Source organism: Rhea pennata, chromosome 16, assembly GCF_028389875.1.
Source record: "Rhea pennata isolate bPtePen1 chromosome 16, bPtePen1.pri, whole genome shotgun sequence".
NCBI lineage: Eukaryota > Metazoa > Chordata > Aves > Rheiformes > Rheidae > Rhea > Rhea pennata.
In genome coordinates, this window is record NC_084678.1 from 10,893,972 (window position 1) to 10,911,932 (window position 17,961).

Genomic DNA, 17,961 nt, shown 5'->3' on the forward strand with positions numbered 1-17,961 from the left:
CTACACCCTGACTAATCTTCCTTTGAAGAGCTTTGCCAAGGAGGTTTAAGAAAGTCCTTAATGTTTCTCCGTGTGCATTCCCCTTGTGACGTAGGAGCAGCCAGAAATCTTACTAAGCTGATTTTACAGCTGCTCACAGTATAATACAAGAGTGTAAGGATCTTACTCACAACGAAGAGAAAGAAAAAGGAACCAGGAGTTTGGCTTTGCAGTTTTCCAATCCAAACCGTAGATAAGTATTTCCCTCTGGCAGGGAACCAGTTACTTTGCTTCAGATCAAGATTCCTTCCCAGAATTAGCAATTTAGTAATACTACATGCTGCTTAATTGTCCAAACAACATTCTGGAGGTAGAACTGAATTAATCAAGAATTATGGCTCCTGCGCGGAGCTCTTCCACCACGGCCTCATGCTGGTCTGCGTGGGACCAGCCCACAGTTTGGGTTTTCAGCATCCATGAGTCGCACAGATGCTCTGCAGCTCAGACCCACTAGAGATCTTGATATCTTCCCAAAGTAAGACTTAAGCAGCATGCCACAAGCAAGTTTCCAGCTTGGTTAGGGCTGGAAGGCTCCCTCTTTGGCTATAAGGCTCAAATTTCCTGTGACAGCTCTTCAGTCGGTACTCAGACCATTAGTACAAGGCGGTTCTGTATCTGCGACCTTCACTGCAGGATCGGACTCAGCTTACTACAGATTTGTATTTTCAACTCTAAACTTTACAATCATAAGACTTCTGGACTTCTTTAAAACTTGAGTAAGCTTTAAACTGACACAGCTTTGTCCTTTTGCAGTGAAAAATAATAGCTTTGCAAAGTGTGAATTGCTCTGGAGCGTTACCTCTGAAACCTAAAGACAACATTGTAAAGTGTCAATATGGATTGCTTTTAATATCTTTTAAGTGGAAATAATGACCTAAAGTATTCACCACAGTTTCAAACTGACTTCCACGCATTCTCAGGTGCCAAAAATCTCTACATTTAGCTGCCAAAACCTCTTCTTCCCTTCCAACAATTTCTCCATAGCTGGTCTGGGTTGCCAATGCAAAACAGCATCACTGTGAAAACTGAAAAGGTGAAGATATTGTAAAACAAACCAAATAGCAAACCAAATAACACGGAGTCAATGGACTTTTTGTTTTCACATGGAATTTTATGAAAAGTTTATTTTACTTTAAGTAAAGTTACTACTGAATTTCCAGTTGATTTAGCCAGAATACAGGGAACACCACAGGATCTGAGTTGGGTTTGCTGAAGTGTACATGGCCTCGAACACACAGAATATTTCTAAGTTACATATATCTTTTGCTGACTGCCATACCTTTTTTTTTCTTGTGCTCTCTCCAGACTGACTTTCCCTGCTTCATTTCTCACCTTATTTTTCCACTATTTTTTTTTCCTACTGCTTTTCTCAGTCCCCTTTCCCAGGCTATGAGCAAAACAGCACTCCACTTTGAGCTGAACTTTTAAACCTATGTCTTGTAATTAAGTAAAACAAGCATCCTCCACCTCTGTTCAGCATTAACTTAACAGCTTCAGCCACTTAGCACTTCCCGCAACTGCAGAACGGATAAGAGCCTGGCGGAAGAACGGCGGCTTTTAATGCGAGGGAGAGGAGGTGCCACAACAGCCAGGAATAACAGCAATAGTGCAGCGATTTAAACACAATATAGCTACCCAGATACCCAGTCCAGCTTGAGGCTCTCTTAACCAGTTGTAGCACTGGGTACATCACACTGAACGGGCTAACCAGCAGGAGGACTTTTCCTTTACACTTGTGTGTCCTCGTCTTTTCGTGAGCCTATGGGTGGGCAACGTAAAGCAAAGCTGACTCTTTAGGAGAAATTACTATTGAGAAAAAACACATATTCAAAATAATCTGGAATCACGATTAAAGAATTAATAATTATAGCTATTATTATTATTCTACTTGCAGGACAAATGCCTTAGTTCCAGCTCGCCAGCCCAGGCTTCCCGCACTCAGCCCGTCTCTACGTGTCACTCCGATCCTGACATTGAACTCACAACAACCCGTACCGCGAAGACTGCCAAAAAAACTCCAGCTATTCTTCTTCATCCTCACTAACAATTTGGTAATGAAGTATTGATTTCCACTCCCCTGCTTATGGACGATATTAGATTTTCATTGATAAACTGCACTGGGGCTGTCTGGTCTCCACTGTCCCTTTTTGCTGTCACTAAAACAAAGTGCCACTGAAGTAAGATAATGACTGAGAACATTGATGTACTTATTTCGTCAATTTGTAACACTTGACAGGAAAAAAAAATTCTTCATAGTTTAATGTCCAAGTGTGCTACACAAGACGCAGTCACACTGGAAGCTTTACTTTTCATGGTAATGTCCATTTCCTATTTATAACCCCTCTGGGATAGTTTGTCTAAAGGAAATGTTTCTATTCAGTGCAGCTATTACTGTTGCACCTGGGTTGCCCAATCCAGTCATTGCACTAGGGATCAATACATCACAGCGAGTACAAGAATTATTAAGTTAAAACAGATTCTGAGCCAAAAAACCTCTGAACAATGTTAATCTTCTGTGCAAGTTGTTCAAATAGTTATGCTTAACTGTGTTGCTGCCAAAGATTTGTTTAAAAGGGATTATTTTCAGTTTGTTTTATTCCTCAGATATATATATATATATATTTAAATCTCCATTACAGTCTATGACAAGGCATATGTGATGGAGTGATTTTTAAACAAAAGTACTATTGTTAGATTATTGAACATTATATAAATATAGGTATATCTATATATAAATATCACTATGTAAATATCTATATATAGATATAAAAGAATAAAAGTAGCATTCCTTTCTCAGTTACGTGAGTGTAAATTTAAATATCTCTGTTGTAGTTAAGGGAGTTACTTTGGATTTATGCCACAGTAAATGAGATCAGAATCTGGCCTTCATGCTATCTCTCTGGCCTGTCTATTACTATCTGTATTCGCAGGTTTTAAAGCGCAGCTGCGTTTTAAAATCAGCAGAGACCTGGTGAGAAAGGGGCTAAAAAGATGGCAATTGAAAATTTGTTCTTGTAACTTTTTTCATTAAAACTTTGAGATCCCAATTTTAATTTGTGGAATATTCACGTTAATAATGAGATCTAATTAAGACATCCATTAAAAGCCCGTTAAAGTTAATTTAACGTAAAAATTCCAATAGAACTGTATTAGATTTTCTCCATTAAATTAACGTTATGGATTTTTAACGGATGTCTTAATTATACATTATTATTAACGGGAATACTGTATTACACAGATTAAAATCAGGTCCCTCGGAAAATCTTCCAGGATATTTTGGTGTTACAAACCTCACATTACCTAGTGCACTGTTTGGAAAATCAGGTGCAGCCCTGTTTACTCTAGCTGAGCATTTCCTTGCAACTAAAGCAACCTACAGCAGACAAATCCATCTCTGCATTTAACAAATGAACTTTCCTTATTCTCAAAGGAAAAATAAGTCTGGATCAAGTTGTAAACTGCTACTCTGTTGCAGATGAAATATTCGAAGTATGCTAGGCAGAAATTTGAGAAGAGGATCGTTCTCAAATATGAGAGGGCCTTGGGGTGTGTTTTTATTTTAGATATTCAAGGATAAAAATTGAAGTGCAGCATTTGCAAAATCACACTAAATATGCTTATTGTATTCCCTGCTGCTCGTGCAGACGGGCCTGTTCTGGCATTGCTTGGGAAATTTTGACATGATCCCTAAACTCAACATGGAGGAGAAAAAAAGGCCCTTCTTATTTACCTCCTAGGGAAAGTGTTGCCCTTATGCCACATATAATAGCAAATTGCTTTTTTTATGGCATGCATAACCTAGATGGGAAAAAATATGGCGCTTGAGGGAAGGAGGGAAAAAGTAAATGAAGTTCCAGGAATGTCATTCTGAAGTAATGAGGCATGGACAGAAAATATACCCCTCACATCATCGGATTGAGATGGCAGTCGAAATAGCTTCATTGAAGTGTCAGCACTCATCCATCAATCAATCATCCACAAGGAAAAATAGCGACAGTACAACGGGGCGGCTTTTATGGGATTTACTCATGGGCATAGGGAATAGCAGCTCAAATGTAGTTCTGACATGAAAAGCAAGGTGCTGATATTATTTTTTATGATGGGAGGATCATAAAGTGAATTGAGAACAGTGAGGTCTGTCTTTGCTTAACCTATTCAACTGGAAACGAACGGAGCTCAACTGGAAACGAACAGAGCCTTCAGATGGGTTAAGATTGAAGCCTGCATCGTGCTGAGCACTGGCCATTGACAACAAAATTCTATTAAAGCAAAATCAATGCATTAGCATTGAGTTCCTCCGAAGCTGTTAAATTGCACAGCCCGGCGCAGAGTTATTAAGTGAAGTTACGCAACGCGAGGTCGTACCGAGCGCCTCCGACGGCAGCGCTTCCATCAAAGCCACCCGGGAGAAACACCGCGCGCATTTCCAGCCCTGCGCCTTTCCCCACGCTTTTTTTTTTTTTAATTTATTTATTCTTTAGAAAAATATCCTGCTTATTCCAGCATCCAGCCGGCAAAACTCCCACCGCCGGCCGACGGGCCCCGGCGTGGCCCCGCGGTGCCGGCGGCGTCTCGCCGCTCCGTGCCGCGCGTTTCGCCGCGCGGCTGCGATTCCCGGCGCGAGGCTGGCCGGCCTCCGGCCTCAGCCGCGGCGGCTGGCCTCCGCGCTGAGCTTTCTGCCTCCTTCCCCCAAACCTCCGCCAGGCGCCGGGGCCGGAGGCGGTGGCGGGCGCAGCCCCGCGGCTTCCGCGCCGGCTCCCAGCAGCCGGAGACGGGCGTAATTTATTCCCGAAACCCAGCTCCCGCATAGGCAAGCGCTGGAACAGCTCCTTAATTTCGAATCTGGCCACAAACCTTTATTACACAGTGCTAAACCTTGATTATTTTGCCTGCATCACTGTCCTCTGGGAACATTTTAGATACACATTTGAATTAAGTGATTTTTTTTTACAATAAGATATAAAAAAAGGAAATGAACGTCTCTCCTCTCTCTTTCTCTGTATGAAACTGGATGAGTTGATAGTTTATCTGTCATATAAATCAGGTAACACAGAAAATCATTGCATCTTTTCTCTGTCGTATCTACTCAATATCTACCGTACTGACTTTTATTCTTATTGGAGATCATCAAAACATTAATTAAAAGCCTGGTGATCAAGCAGCCGAATATTTATGATTCACATCCTTGCTTATTAACAAGTGGCATATTGATACACCACATATCCAAGCTGTTTATGCTCTTGCGCTGCAATAAAGCAGTAAGAATTGTTACCCTCACGCGCTGCTTTGAGAGATTTATTCAGAAACCGTAGCTCCCTTCCTGCCACCATACATGTCAAAATAAGCCATATCACCTTAAAAAAAAGGTGTATTTTAAACGGGGGGAGACATAATTAGTATCTTTTTGGAGCCTAATATATAAGAATTGCACTGGATCAGTCTCAGGTGTTTTTTCCAGGGCTTTATTATTTAAGCTGAGAGGAAGAAGGACACTTAACTTTAAAAATGGCTGTCATTAGTACAATAATAATTGTTGGTTTAAAAAAAAAAACCTTTGAGAATCAGCTAACAAACCTACCCAGTAATTACTTGTCAATGCGACTTCACCGTGATTTTTATTACCTACTTGTAAAAGTATTTACAAGACTGACCTCCCTAGCTTTTTTAGAGATCATGGAGGATATAAGAAGTCATTTTAAAAATCAATAATTATATATTAACATGATAGGGGTTGTGGCCTCCCAAGCCATTTGTACAAGCTATTGTGTCAACTCGCACACATTTACGTAGCAAAAAGATTGTCTCCCGAATTGTCAGTCTTTTTTTTTTTTTTTTTTTCCTGGATCATACTGTGCTGAAGCGCTGCATTTGCTCGCGGCCCCGGGCCGGGGGCTCAAGCAGAGGAGTTCTGCCGTTCAGCGGGGAGCCCGGAGGGGTAGCAAGGGCAGCGGGCAGCATGGTGAGCCCCGGGGCCGTCATGCACAGGGAAAGGGCCAAAGCAACCCCCTTCAGGCCAGGGGCGGCCCCGAGGCGAGAGCTACGGGCCAGGGATTTGCTTTTTTAGGGGTCGCTTCCCGCTACGCGCTCCCTGCCCGCTGTGGCGGCTGCCTGGGCAGGCGCTGTGCCGGGTTGGGCGCCTCTGCCCTCGGTTTAGCATTGCCAGGAATATTAGGCTCAGTCAAACCTGTGGAGGAGACAAGGGAGGGTGAAAGGCAGCAAAATGCTTTTTTTTTTTTTTTTTCACCCAGGTTCCTCGAGCTCTCACGCCGGCTCTGCCCAGCGCCGGGGGCTGGCTGCGGCCACAGAGATGCTGGCCACCACGGCGGTGCCGAGCGGCGGTGGCCGCCCATCCCTGAGGGCTTTTATCTTTGCAAACAAATATACGATGCAATTTATATTTAAAATTCTCCCTATAAAGACAGTATTGATCACAGATTCCAGATCAATATGTTGCAATTACAACAGGCTTTAAGGGCCATCTGTCCCCAAGCAAGAGAATTGATATAACCACCTCGATATATTTTGAAAAAGTGCTGCTGGTGTGTGCCCATCCACGTGCTGTACAACCTGACATATTATTTTTGCTCCTAGGAAGCTGTGTTTAGGAGCTGCATGGAGATGTAATTCTTGTTTATTGGCCCCCCCGCAAAGCGACCGCAGACTGGCTTCGCTTTGGGTTTTGAAGTCGTGATAAGGTCACTGACACCGTGTTTTCCTTGGCCTCGTTTTCCGGCTCCCCCTTGCAATCCCACAGCCTGGGACTGCTGTTTCGCCAAACCATCGCTACCTTCTGCTGAAAAAAAGATCAGCAGTGACACTGTTTAATTCTGGTAAGATTAATCTCTTTTCGGCAATGCTGCTGGAGCTTGACGGGGTGTCGATAGGGGTAAACTGGGTCTTTTTTGAACAGGAGAGGTTGGACCACGGAGAAGAGGGAAGTAAATTTTTGAAGCTTGTAGCTGATGAGTGAGCTGAGGTGCATCAAAAGGCAGGCTTCAGGTCCCGCTTTGTCAAGCCGAGGAGCTAATCTGTCAGCACCTGAAGTCAGGATCGGTCCTTACATTGATGGCACTGGGTCAGGCACTAAATAGTCCTTTCAGAAATAAATGCTTCCTCGATATTTTTTTTCTTAATTAGTTCCTGCAATAGCTGATATTTTATACAAGCACACAGAATTTAGGATTTTGTTCTCCAATGGTCTTCTGAAGGAAAATGAGAGTACCAAAAACAAGCAAAAAAAACCCAAATGGCTTTGCAGTGCTAGTGGAAGCCTCTGCACCTTGCAAAATAACGCACGACACGGGTAAAACGCCGAGGCGCGGGCCGGCGCCCGTGGCGCCCTGACCCCCGCTCCCGGACAGCCCCAAGCCCTGCGCGGCGCCGCCACGGGCTCCTGCCCTTGCAGCGTCCCGCTCCGCGCGTCTGCGCTTCACTTGCGTCCCCGCATCTCCAGCCAGAAGCCAGATCCTGAATTCGCTTCTGCTGGTGTAAATCCGGAGCGACTCCCCCGAACGCAGTGCGTGTCCCCCCGGTCTGCGCGGACCCAAGCGATGTCCTCTTGCGCCCAGCCTCAGACCCCCTCACGTTTTTAGATGGTTTGGAAAACAGCTGCAGTCACTAGCTCGGTGCAGATTACGTCTACAGCGGCGTCTGCGCGTTGGAGCTCGTACAGTTGTGTCAGGGAAGTGATTGCAAAACGCGGTATTGATGCGATGGTGCTGGTGAGAATCCTAATGCAAAACCAGTTGCTATAAAGCACTTTATACTGGTCCAGCTTGTTTGTCTTGCTGGACCACCTTTACAGCAGTGCAAGCACTTGTATCCCCGCATGCTTCAGACTACAGTAGCAGCCATTTGTTTTTTAATTATGCCAGTAAAATGTTAAGAGGAAATAAAATTTAAGACGACACAGTTGTTTCTGGTACCAAAGTGTCTGTACAATATTTTCTTTGCAAGTATTTTCCAAAGTGAAATAGCTGTACCACTGGACTTACTGCGGAGTAATAAACTTCCAGCTCTTCTGCCCTCTCAGCTCGTGAAATGTCTTTAGGCCTTTGTAAAAAGCCTGTTGGAGAAAACAGATTAAATACTAATCCGAGCAAGTCATACGTCTCTACTTGAGTTCATACCATCTAGCTGTGCAAACTCCCCCCCCCCCCTTTTTGATCTAAGCAAAGACAACAAATTCTTTCATTAGAGGAGAGAGCAGGAGAACGAGAGCAAGATTTTAAAAACAACATGAGGCAAAAATCTCACGCAAGCGCGGCTCCGCGGAGGGGAGCGTCGCGGCCGCCTGCGGCCGGGCCCCTTGGGACGTACCGTGCGGCAGTTCGGCCTCACAGCGCCGCGAAAGCCGGGACGTGCGCTGCAGGTTGCAAAAGCTGAGGCGCTGACCAGCTCCTGTTTGGCGCAGGGTGCTTAACCGTGGCGCTCTCCGGTCCAGCGTGCCCTTCTGTCCAGTGCTCAGGCCCCGCTTACCAGCCCTTCCCTCTGGTGTCGGGATTTTTTTTTTCCTGTACATTTGTTCTGCTTTTTAATATCTTGAATGTGTCAGTCCGAGATCCGCCCCCGTCTAAACTAACAGCGCGCAGCCGGCCGCAGTAGCAACGCGGGCGGTTCGGCTGCGCCCGGCGCCCGCGGCGCGTCCTTCGCTGCCGGCGGCGGCGCCCGGTTACGCGCGAGACCCGTCCTGTCAGTCCAGGGTTTTGTTTATACGAAATGAAACCAATCAGAAGCTCATTTCCCTTTAAGAAAGAAAATGTATTTGTGTGTATATATATATATAAAAAAAAAACACGACAAATCGTGAAAAGGAAAGATTAAACGCATTTTTTATATTAACAACGCAAACGGGACCCCTCTGAGGGAGCCCTCGTGGCGGCGGCCCCGCCGGGCGGCTCGGCGCTGCTGCGCTGCCGGGGGCTGGACAGGCCGGACCGCCCGCGGCCGGGCAGCGCGGGGCTGTACGGGCCGGGCAGCGCAGGGCCGGGCAGCGCGGGGCCATACGGGCCGGACCGCCCGCGGCCGGGCAGCGCGGGGCCATGTGGGCCGGGCAGCGCTGGGCCGGGCAGCGCGGGGCTGTACGGGCCTGACCGCCCGCGGCCGGGCAGTGCGGGGCTTTATGGGACGGGCAGCGCAGGGCCGGGCAGCGCGGGGCCATGTGGGCCGGGCAGCGCTGGGCCGGGCAGCGCGGGGCCATACGGGCCGGACCGCCCGCGGCCGGGCAGCGCGGGGCTGTACGGGCCGGGCAGCGCAGGGCCGGGCAGCGCGGGGCCATACGGGCCGGACCGCCCGCGGCCGGGCAGCGCGGGGCCATGTGGGCCGGGCAGTGCTGGGCCGGGCAGCGTGGGGCCGTACGGGCCGGACCGCCCGCGGCCGGGCAGTGCGGGGCCATGTGGGCCGGGCAGCGCTGGGCCGGGCAGCGCGGGGCCGTGTGGGCCGCCTGCAGCTTGCACCGATGAAAACGTACACCTTTGATGCATTTTTATACTGTACATATTTGTATATATTGAATATATTGCCATGTTATGAACACAGATTTTGTTATATTTGCTTGTTTCTGTTTCCTACAAAAATTGGTCCATGACAGGGGATTTTTTTTTTTTTGTACAGAAACTATGCTTGTAATTTTTTCCGTTTGTTTTTTCTCGGTCATCATCTTTTAATGTTTCATAAAGGATTTAGAGATGAGTTTCTGGAGGAACTCTGAGAAGCAAGTCTGTGTTTGCATGAGACCTGCCGGTTGCTGGCTAGAAAGGGGGGCGGGGGGCGAGGGGAAACCTAAGGCGAGTTTTGCTTTTAAAGCATGCTTAGTCCCATGGGAAAACTCATACATGTACAATTATTCTCTTTGTATTTTATCTAATAGTGCCTGAATTTTTTTAATGTCTTCTTAGAGGAACAATTCATAATTGTCAAAATTTGAAACATTAGCTTAATTTTGTTTTCATGACCCCTCATTTCTTCTCCTTATTTATTTTGTTGCTGTTTATAATGGGCCCCAAGGCCATTTCTGACATTGCAGTGTTCTTCTTCCACATTAAGGATGTTTTTAAAATTACGAAGATTATTGAGCCAACAGGCTATTTTAATCAAAACCATGTTTCACTTGGTTTTGATGCTTGCGAACGCTCCTTGCAGCGGGAAGCCCCTCTCTGCCAGGAGGATTCTACCACCTAGTGGTCCAGACCACTCAGCACAGATTCGCGTCTTCCCACCGTCTGCTGTCTCGCTCGAAGCCTAGCTGGCAATTTTGCTTCAAATTATTTGCTTCTAATAGCTAACTTAAACTAAACAAATTGAAAATGTTAATGGCATTTTTTTTGCTTTGGTTGATTGCTAAATAAATTCGTATAATTTATACTAGAGGAGATTACTGCTTTTATTGTTTTGGGTTCCCCCAAACCAATTATTAACAATCAGGACTATGTATCTCATTAAATTTAAATCAGGTCAAACCTATTTATCTAAGGCCTTTTCTGACTTACAAGAAGACAACTGTATTCCTGTGCATTTAAGACATATTTCTGTGTATGATTTTGCAGCATTGAATTCTATCAACTGTGATTTTTTTTTTTGTTCTGCATTTTTACCACAGCAAATATATTGTAAAATAATAATAATAATAATAAATCTCTCAACTTTGCCACAGAAAACATTACTTTTTATGCCCAGGGATTTTTTTTTTAATAAAATCACTGCAGTTTTAGAACTGTAATTAAAGCCCTGAATAATAGATCACACATCTTTATCTGTTGTGTTTAAGAGGGGGAAAAAAAATAGCCCAAACTGTTCACATAATCCTGAATGCCTCATTTCCATAAAAAAGGTTTCTATACATATATTATTTACATTTTTAAACATGGTAATTCTTTCCTTTGTGGCATAAAATGTCTCTTTTCCACTGCAGTTATTGGAAAGCGCCTGTTCACATCTGAAATGTTATCGTAATTTGCATCAGGAAACCCAACTGCAGACATTAAGGACTTGGGTGTGTTCAATTATGATTTTGCTGGAGGCTGTCCCTCATTTTAATGCTGCACTCATTGAACTACCTTTCTGAAATCTAGCTGATACGGCTCGCCATAGACGTGCTGCACAACATCATTAGCTTTGCAAATGGCTTCATTTCAGTCAATGCAGACTTCAGTTTTGGCCAATTGTAAAATGGAAATTTGAAAAGGAAAAAAAAAACAGATGCACTTAAAACATGAAAAGAATTATTTATATGATAAAAATATATTTAGATTTTCAAAGCACAAGACTGAACAGAAGTGCTCTTTTTATGCTTTCTGAAGATGTTACTGTTAAAAGTCTTTCTACATCAGGCTTAATAAATCTGTAATGACATTTGATGGATTGATTTTTGTGTGTTTTTTCTTTCTTCCTTCCCTCCCCCCCCCCTTTCGTTCTATACAGAGAAAGAAAAGACTGACCTGGCGAGGTGGTGGGAGTAAAAACCACAGGAATGTGCCTATTTCAGTAAAACTCATGTATAATTTCTAGCAGCCTCCCTTCCCTTAAATAATAATCATTGGGGAAAAAAAAAAAGAAAAAAAGAAAAGAAAAGAAAAATCCAACTCCAGCGTGTTTCCGCACAGCTTTTCCTTTCTCTCACCGGGCTTTGCCAGCCCGTTTCTCGCGGGTTAGCGATGGCACCGGCTGCAGTGCGGCTCGCGCGAGCTCGGGGCACACACGGGGCGTGGGGCACACACGGGGCGTGGGGCACGCACAGAGTGGTGTGCACCCAAGGGCATGGTGCACACATGGAGTGTGGTGCACGCACGGAGCCTGGTGCACACATGGGGCATGGTGTGTTGCACAGGGCATGCTCCGTCACTCGACGCGTGGTGTGCACTGCAGGGCACAGCATGTTGCACGGGGCACAGCACATGGCATGTGGCAAGGAGCACAGTGCAGCTCAGACAGCACAGCACGTCGTGCAGGGCACAGTGTGTCACACGGGGTGTGGTACCTCACAGGGCACAGCCTGCTGCACGGGGCATGGCACGTTGCACGGAGCATGGTGTATTGCACGGGGCATGGCGCGCTGCACAGGGCACTGCGTGTTGCTCAGGGTACAGCACGCTGCAAGGGGCACAGCGTGTTGCTGGGGGCATGGCGTGTTACTGGGGGCACGGCATGTTACTGGGGGCACGGTGTGCTGCTCGAGGCACAGTGTGTTGCTTGGGGCACAGCGTGCAGCACGGGGCACAGCATGTTGCTTGGGGCACAGCGTGCTGCATGGGGCACGGCGTGTTGCTGGGGGCATGGCATGCTGCATGGGGCACAACACATTGCTTGGGGCATGGTGTGTTGCTTGGGGCATGACATGCTGCATGGGGCACGGCGTGTTGCTTGGGGCACGGCATGTTGCTTGGGGCACGGCGTGCTGCATGGGGCACATCGTGTTGCTTGGGGCACAGCGTGCAGCACGGGGCACAGCATGTTGCTTGGGGCATGGCATGCTGCACGGGGCACGGCGTGTTGCTCAGGGCACGGTGTGCTGCACGGGGCACAGTGTGTTGCTTGGGGCACAACGCATTGCTTGGGGCACGGTGTGCTGCACGGGTTGCTCATGGGAGCAGCAGCCCTTCCGGCAGCCCCAGCGCCGCACTGCCTGCTGCAGTGCACCGAGTTCCACAGTGCTCAGCCCCAGCGACCCCGAGGCCTGGGGGGGCCAGGAGCGGGGCACCGTACTCGCCCCGCGGCTGCCCGCCGCCGGCCGGCCTCCAGCCTCCCCGCGCCGCACAGTTACGCAGCTAATCCGCTTGGGAGACGGTGCCTCCAGTACCACTTTTTTTTCTTTTTTTAAGTGATTTTTCTTTTTCTTTTTCTTCTTTTTTTTAAGGAATATATTGCACACATTTCAAGGAACCCCTCCAGGGTAAAATAAAAAAATATATATAGATGGCTAAAATAACAAATGAATCATAAAACTTAGAGATGGAAAAGGACTATTAGATCATCCCATTTGTCTTGCTGTCGGCCAGCACAGGCTCGCTCCCCGCGCGTCGGCCCCGCGGCTTCGCCCGGCCGAGCCGCGGCGCGGGGGCCGGCGACGCCGCGGCCGCTCGCGAGCCCCGCGGAGCCCCTCGAGCCCCGCGGAGAGCGGGCGAGCCCGGCGGCCCCTCCGCGCCCTCCCCCGGGCCAGCCGTGCAGAAGCGATTTCGCCGGCGCGGAAACGTCCCCGCGCGCTCTGGCCGCGCTCTCCAGAGCGCCGCCTCCAACGCTTTCCTTCCTAAACGCGCGAGCTCAGCTCGGTTCCCGACCGCCAGCACTTCGGGTCCCGGCGCGGGAAACGCCGCCTCGTGCCGAGCCGCAGGGCTGCTGTGCCGGGGCAGGGGCCACGGCGCAGGAAACGTTAAATTAGATAAAAAAAATATTGCCCGGAGAACCATACCTAAACGTGAAGTCTATTTTTTCTAGAAAGGGATGCTAGTTGTAGGGTAATACTCTAATTTACAGTGATGCAAATATTGCTATTACAGTTCCTCAGCACAGCTGGCTCTCCACCAAGAAGCCCTTTCTGCTTGTAGAATATCATTGCTCTTTATTTTTATAGCAGTCGCAATTAAATTCCCTGACAGCAGCTTTCTGAGTGTCATTAAGGCGTCCCAAGATGGACACTAATTCCAGCGCCCCAAATCACTGACCAAAAAGAAATAAAAATGAATTTATTTGCAATGGGACATTCAAATATTCCCGTTTGGTTAGCGAAACCTGAACAACATTACAACTGTTTTGAGGATTTTGTTTGCTTGTTTTTCTGAGGTAACTAATGAAATACCAATAGCTCTGGATAAACTCGTCCCAGAGCACGTTCTGGCTAAGTTAACAACACGAGACGCTCTCAAGCCTCGAAAAGCAGCCGTCAGGAGGGGGGAAGCAGATCTTTCGAATAGCAAACTCCATCGGCGAACAGCTCTGCCGGCGCTTTAAAGACGCTCAGCTCAGGCCTCTGGAGCCCATCGGGAAAACAGCACATCTCCTTTGGGGACCGAGATCTCCCGCGCTGCGAGCAGGCTCTGCCGGACGCCGGCGCTGCCGCGCTCCTGGCTCACCCAGGCTCCTGCGTTCGGTGTTTGCCCCTTGTGCCCGCGAACTGCGCCAGAGACGGAGGAAAAGAGAAAGGTTCTTCCAAAATAATTATTCAATAGGAAAAAAAAATAGCAATTGCGTTTGATCATGACTTTCATAGTGATGAACGAAAACATTTTAGAGTGTAAAATGAGTTTTAAATACCAAAGTATTCCACAGTTATTTGTAATTATTACCCAGTTTTGCTCATGCGAAAGGAGTTTCACACTTAAAATTCAGTCAGAGAAACGGTGGTCTCGAAGTGACGTGTACCACATTATATAACACATCGCTTAATCATAAAATCTTGAGCAGTAAAAAATAATGGTAGCCGGCAGCTAAAACACACACTAAACCTGCTCGGTAGCAACACGTTTAGTAAATATTGATAGGGCCGAGAAGAGTAAATCAGAGATAACATCTCTGCGTCTATGGATTTCCTCTGGTTCCTCTCGCTCGTCAGGGGAGTTTTGTGGTTGCCCTCGTGATTTCTGCTGCCCGGGTTATTAAATAGGTCAACACCCGTTCGCATGGTCAGGGTATTCTGGGCCAGCTCCGTTTGTTTTATTTTTATCCACATCTATGCAATTGCTAGTTAGTCGAGGGCTCTAAGGCGAACTCGGCCCGAGGACGGGCAGCTCGGAGCCGCGCTGGCCGCGCCGCAGCCGGGCGCGCGCGGCTCCCGATGGCAGCGGACAGACGGACACCCCGCCTACACGGAGCCGCTAAGCTGGGAGCCCCTTTCGGGCATCCTGTCGGCCGAAACCGCCGAAACCACCTCTCTGTGCGCGCTGCGGCACCGACCGCCGCCCTGGGAAGGAGAGGGAGGGGGGGATACTCGTCGGCACGTCCCGGCCGGCCTGCGGACGATGATCTTGCCCCTTCTCGCAGAAGCCATGAGGCCCTTGTGAAGCGTTGACCAGCAGCAGGGGCGAAGCTCCGAGTGGTGGAGATGGAAATCCTCACCACCCTCGCTTAGAGAAGGGCAAGGAGTTGTCCCGCACGTCCCGACCCCGACGACGCACGGGGAGGTGCGTAGGGAGAGCGAAGGCAGCCGCTTCTGACAACAGTAAGACGCTGAGACCGTGCTACGTCTTAGCCAAACCCCCTCCACCAAGCAAAATCTTTCCATCCTCAAAATTCAGAGCTGCCTCGTGCTGAGCGAGGCCTGGACTGCTGGCTCCATGGAGAGCAAACGTAAGGACCTGCGCTTGCCCGGAAGGAAGAAAAAGCTGCTAAATCTGCCCTAAGCCCATCAAGCTCGCCTCAGCAGGAGACAAAAACGGAAATAAGAACAGATGATCTGGGAAGACACCACATCCTTACGTTTGGGTCCTTCAAAGAACGAGCGACGCTGTACTCACAGGTGCGTGGCCAGAACAGAGATGAGTACGCGGCTCCGAAACATGCTAAGCTGAAGGCAGAATTTGTTTCCTAATGCTCAGACTGCTCAGTCTGGAGTTGTACACCCATAGCTACTAGCAGCACCTGATTTTTTGCAGTATTCCACATAAGGCCCAACTCCAAACTGAATAAACCTGCACATCACACAACAGACCCCCATTTAGATAACAGCACATGGCAGAATGGACACTTGTAATTAGCATGTACAATTACTCAATCTGCATAATTACACAAGCTAGGCATGCTGCAGCATGTTTACAAACGATAAATCTCATTTTCTGTCGTAATCTTAAGTCATGTGAATATCTTCTATAGCAACTACTTTAGATATTATGAATTAGTATTAAGATGAAATTGAATTAAATGTACTGATTTTAATGTCATGAATGCACTCATAACTATTTTTTCCCCTGAGAACCATCTGCAATTTAGAGACTTGCTAATCCTAATTAAATGCACTTTTCTTAAGTGGGTGCAAATGAGCAGAGAAATCTGCTCAGTAACAACATACTTGCTTATTTTCCTCTTTTACAAAGAGGGGGAAGAGGAAACTGTTGCGATTTAGATCCTCCTAATACAAAAATATGATGTTGCCTCCTCCTAAATTAAAGAGGCACAGTACTCCTTTAACTATCTTATTGTCAGTTCATTAAAACCCTAACAAGGTCCCTTAGACAAGTGTTTACAATTAATGCTACCAACCAAATGATCTGAACAGTTATAATTACTCTAAAGAAACACTGTTTTAGTTATGTATCCTAGTATTTTAGAGATTCAAATTCCTCTAATACCATGCTTGGAGGAAAGGAACAGGACACAGCACTTTGCAGGTTATTATGCCAACTCGTTACCACAGGGCTGGAGGGAAATTCAAGCAGAGCATCAGGTCAGGAGCACATCTCCCATATCCCTGTGGGACTAAAGGACCTTTAGCATCACAGTGAAAAGACACCCTAGATTTATTCACTGACTCATTTTCTTTTTGATTTTAGCCTTCACCAAAGACTAGTCTCAAACTTTCAATTAACCCAGCTTAAGTTAGGAACAATATTTATCTCCAAGGAACTAGATGCAAGCTTTAGTAATATTAATATCATCTCACAGCTTAAAAAGTTATAATACAGGTAGGATAACACCAAAATAAAAACTCTAAAACCCCTCACTTTTTGAAGATGCAAGAGATAAAGCCAAATGACTTCTGAATCTTCAGTTGAATATCCTTGTAGTGGTTCAGTATCTTCAATATTCCTTCTCTTGATCAACTAGTGAGACTTTCCCTTAAAAGTGACATTTATATTCAATATACTTTAAAAGCAGCTTGCATAGCTGACAATCTAGTATGGCAATGTAGGCACTTGATACCCCCAAACCCATGGAACGCACATCTATTTTTTTGTAAGTCAGGGCAGCTTACCTGAAGCTACTAAGATTGGAGGGAAAGGTACTTAGCACTCCCTAGAGGTACCAAAGGAAAAATATGGTTAACAGTCAAGACCACTCGCAGAGCTCACACTTATTTCTCACATCCCCTCTGCAACACTGTCATTCAGCATTACATAGATGAAATTTCTTCACAGTCATGTTCACATAAGCCCCGCTGACTGTCTTAGTTTTAAGACTCCAAAACCATCATTTGGGTACCACAGATACTGTAACAACTTGCTATTTCCAAAGCAAGTGACAGACTCTCACATCATTTGGTTCTTAAGCTCTTTAAGAGTCTTTTTTCCCCCCTCACCAGCACTGCTTTTGCTTAGTCAAGTTGGTCTAGACTGCTTCTACAAACAGGAGAAATCACAGCCACAAATGCCAGCATAGCACAGAAATCAAAAGTTAACGTGATGCCACAGAGGCTCAGGTCATTCATACACACCCCCTTAAAGGCACTGGATCTGCTTTGGGATCTAGTGAATTCCTAAGGAAGCAGTTGCCTCTGACATTTCTAGCTGTCATCTCCCTGTTCGTAATCTGTTTTTGAGACAGAGGTGTTCCTAAGGTCTGAAATCTCAGTTGAGTTCTAAGAATGCATCAGAAAACTTCTCAGAAGTTTCTGAAAAAATCTGCAAAAATGTTTTAGAAAGATTATTTCAAAGATGACTTAAACCCATTCTAATTCTGAAGTCTCAAAGAAGGTCTCTTGCTCGTTACATCTTTTCTTCCCATGATCACAAAGACGACATACAATAGAGCTAAGCTCCTTTGCTGAAGGAAAATAACTAAGGGGAAGAAACAAGATGTTTCTTCATTATTTAAAGAGTTCTCTTCTAGGCCTCACAGTTGGGTTTTCTGGGAAGTGACTCAGTATTTTCATGAGTGACTGAACAGTGTATGAATTTGGGTTCTCCTTATCCCCCTCCCACAAGGGTGCGAGTATGATGAAGGGTCAAGTGAATACACAATTCCAGGCAACTAGTTTTAAAAGCAAGACACAGAAACCAG

The 17,961-nt window shown here is 46.6% G+C and overlaps 1 protein-coding gene across 1 annotated transcript in view; it reads left to right on the forward strand.

Annotated features, from left to right (window-relative positions):
* Positions 1–2,735, forward strand: part of TSHZ2 (teashirt zinc finger homeobox 2) — a 222,473-nt gene extending 219,738 nt beyond the window's left edge. Inside the window, exon 3 of the mRNA XM_062589286.1 lies at positions 1,934–2,735. The gene's annotated coding sequence lies outside the window, so the exon portion shown is untranslated. The remainder of the gene's footprint in view (positions 1–1,933) is intronic.
* The last annotated feature ends 15,226 nt before the right edge of the window (positions 2,736–17,961 follow it).